This window comes from Oryzias melastigma, unplaced genomic scaffold (genome assembly GCF_002922805.2).
Source record: "Oryzias melastigma strain HK-1 unplaced genomic scaffold, ASM292280v2 sc00545, whole genome shotgun sequence".
Lineage (NCBI taxonomy): Eukaryota > Metazoa > Chordata > Actinopteri > Beloniformes > Adrianichthyidae > Oryzias > Oryzias melastigma.
In genome coordinates this window covers 1-3,654 of record NW_023417138.1, presented here as the reverse complement: position 1 = coordinate 3,654, position 3,654 = coordinate 1, and the positions used below count along the sequence as shown (strand labels likewise).

General features: G+C 35.1%; 1 long non-coding RNA gene across 1 annotated transcript; it reads right to left on the bottom strand.

Moving 5' to 3' along the window:
• Positions 1-492: 492 nt before the first annotated feature.
• Positions 493-3,577, bottom strand: LOC118598433. Its single transcript, XR_004947518.1, has 3 exons — positions 3,474-3,577; positions 3,173-3,271; positions 493-603 (listed from the first exon to the last, which is right to left on the bottom strand). It is a non-coding gene; the product is annotated as an uncharacterized LOC118598433 (long non-coding RNA).
• Between the last annotated feature and the right edge of the window lie 77 nt (positions 3,578-3,654).

Genomic DNA, 3,654 nt, shown 5'->3' with positions numbered 1-3,654 from the left:
TTGGGTTCTGATATAATATTTTAATCCAATCAATGAATGATTCTCCAAATCCAAACTTGTGGTGAGCAGCGATGAGAAACTTCCAGTTGACTCTGTCGAAAGCTTTTTCAGCATCCAACGAGAGAATGTTCATTTCCTGCTTTTTAATAGTTGCAATGTCTATGACGTTAATAAGTCTGCGGACATTGTCACTCGATTGTCTACCTTTAATAAATCCAGTTTGATCATGGTGAATTATGTGGGGAGTGATTTTTTCTATTCTCTGTGCTAATGCTTTACAAATAATTTTGACGTCTGCATTGATCAGTGAGATGGGACGATAGCTGGAAGGAATTGAGGGATCTTTCTATGGTTTGAGAAGAAGGATTATATTTGCTGAATTCATGTTTGGTGGAAGAGATCAACAACTGAACCAGAACTCAATCATTCATCTGAAAACTATTGATCATCTGAACTATTATCCAGACTCCTTTAACTCTGACAAACACTTACTGTTTCACTCCTGGACTGATGGACTTGAAGTCAGGAATATAACCCATTGACCTGTCACTCTTGAAAGACTCACAGCTGGATCCAGATCCAGATCCAGATATCAGTCCGATTCTGAGGAAAAAATATTTGTTTTATTAAAAACTCATGTCTTCTGTGATGGAGGTTCATCAGATTATCTTCCATGTTAAACTAATGAACTCAGATCATGAACAGACTGATCTGCAGTGAGGCAGTCTGTTCAAACGCCTCCTAGTGACAACTATGTGACACTGCATGTAGTTACTATCTGTAATCATGTTTGTTTGTGGACAGAAAGAGGATACTGTATTATTTTAAAAATGTATTTTTTCCCCATAGGCATCAGCCTTAACTCTAAAAATTGAAAAAAATGTGAGACTTTTATACATGTCAAAGTATTGTTTCTGTTAGGCTGTAAATGAAGTTGAAATAAGTGAAATCTTAAATGACTTAGTCACTGTCTGATTAGAGATTTGAATATATTTACAATAAACAGATTAATCAAACCAGAGGACATTTCCAGGGACTTCATTAAACTAAAGACGTTCAGATCAGTAAAATCCCAATTGATTTGTCCAACTTCCATAAATAAATTCTTCAGTTTCAGAAATGAATTTCAGCCTCAGTTTCTTTCCTCTTGTGGATCAACTCTTTGTATTATTAGAACAATATTGATTGGTAGAAAATCAATGTTCAAGTAAAACTGGTTTAACTGTGAAATTCTAAGAAAAGATTTATTAGCCTGCAATGGAAATCTTTTGACCTTCATGTTATTTCTGGACAAATATCATCTGAAGTTCAGCTTTAAAGATTTTCAGAAAGTTTGTTTGCAAACTTTTCTTCACTGATTCACTTCATCAAGAATACTTGAACAGAGTTATTGTCTGTTTGCAAACCCTTCAGGTTACTGGCTGAAACTTCAACTATAAATGGAATGACATGTTGTTTCTAGAACAGAATGAGACAGAGGATCTACAATGACAACAGAATCTCTGGTCAAATAGTTTCTAATTCAAACAATCAGTGATGGTTAAAGTTCATTTGAATCTGTCAAATCCTCCATTTCTCTCAAACTCAAAGGAACTCATTTGAAGAGGATTCAATGTTTCTAGTCTCCAGTTTTCTGAAGAACAAAGTTCAGTTTGGTGTTGAGTTTGGTATTTTCTGTCAAGTGGAGGATGAAACGTTGGATCACTTAGTTAACTCCACAGTTTTCTTGGTAGTTTTGAGGAAACATCAGGAGACGGATCAGTCAGAAACTCAACATTTTCCTGTTTCAACATTTCAGACGGAATATTCATCCAGAGAACCTGGATGTGTCTTTGTTATTCTTTGGTCAAAATGCCTCATTCCTGCAGTAAATGGAGACAATAAAACCTCATTTTGATACTTTTAGAATTGAGTTTAAATTATGTTAAAGTTTGGAAAATAATGTAGAAAACCAACATGTTCATCTCACAGTAAATGTCTCCTTTAGCACTTATAAGAAAAATGTTTTTTTCAGGATTCATCTTTGTTCCTTCTTATACTTTTTTAACATTCTCATTCCAGATCAGTTACAGATGAACAGATTTACAATGACAGATTTGACTTTGCTTCTAGTTTCCTGGATTCTGGAACAGCTCTTTCCTTCCTCTTGTCCAGATTGATTATTATACACAGCGAGTCACCAAACAGAACATTGATTACTGTTTCTCTTTCTATTATTTTGTTTTTGTACATAAATCTGAAAAATACATTTAAATTGAGTCAGTTTGCAGACGATACTTTAGCATGAAAACTTTCTTTTTGTAGTTATCAAAATTAACCCTATTTTTTTTTTAAACTAAACCAGAACTCAATCATTCCTCTGAAAACTATTGATCATCTGGGGCCCGTTTCAAGAAGCAGGTTTTGTTGGAACTCTGAGTTCGTGAACTCCAAATTCGGCAAAACTCTGAGTTTTCGGTTCCAGAAAGAGGGATAACTCAAACCCGGGAAAGTGGGCGAAACCAAGCCCGTTCCAAGAAGCAGGTTAAGATGAACTCAGAATCAATCACTATGGTAACTGAGTCTGTGAACGAAACCTGGTCGGTAGCAGGTTTTCTTCAGGAAACTTAGAGTTCTCTGTGGTCTCCGCCCCTTTTTAAAGTGAAAGATGTTCAAATATGAGTTCCTCATGAACATTTAGAGAACATTCACATTAGAGACGTCACGTTTAGATAGATAGATAGATAGACAACTTTATTAATCCATTTGGGACGTGCCCGCAGGGAAATTAAAGAAACTAAATTAAAGAGACTTCATTAAACTAAAGACGTTCAGATCAGTAAAATCCCAATTGTTTTGTTCAACTTCCATAAATAAATTCTTCAGTTACAGAAATGAATTTCAGCCTCAGTTTCTTTCCTCTTGTGGATCAACTCTTTGTATTATTAGAACAATATTGATTGGTAGAAAATCAATGTTCAAGTAAAACTGGTTTAACTGTGAAATTCTAAGAAAAAAGATTTATTAACCTGCAATGGAAATCTTTTGACCTTCATGCTATTTATCCACAAGTTATCAAACTTAATCCTAGTTTTCTAACAACAAGAACTGAACCAGAACTCAATCATTCATCTGAAAACTATTGATCATCTGAACTATTATCCAGACTCCTTTAACTCTGACAAACACTTACTGTTTCTCTGCTGGACTGATGGACTTGAAGTTACGATTCAAATCCTTTGACTCATCCCTCTTGAAGGACACAGATCTAGATATGAGTCTCTGTTGGATCCTAATGGAGAAACATCAGTTTCATTCAAAACTTTTTTTCTATTTTGGAGGCTAATCAAGTTAACTTCCATGTTGAACTGTTGAACTAAGATCATGAACAGACGGATCTACAGTGAGTCTGTTAAAATGACCCCTTGTGACAACTATTTGACACTGCTTACATTTATTTAATTTAAATAACAAAGTATCTGATAAGCACTTACTCTTTCACTCTTGATTGTCTGATTTTGAATTTATTTGAAGAATCATCTGAGCTGTCACTTGTTTTGGACTCCCCACTGAGTCCAGGTCCAGGTTGGTTCCTGTAAAGACTGAAGGTTGCTGGTGTGAGTTATGAGTTCTGACATGGAGAAGAGTCCTGGACAGTTGGAGATGTTCATCTCA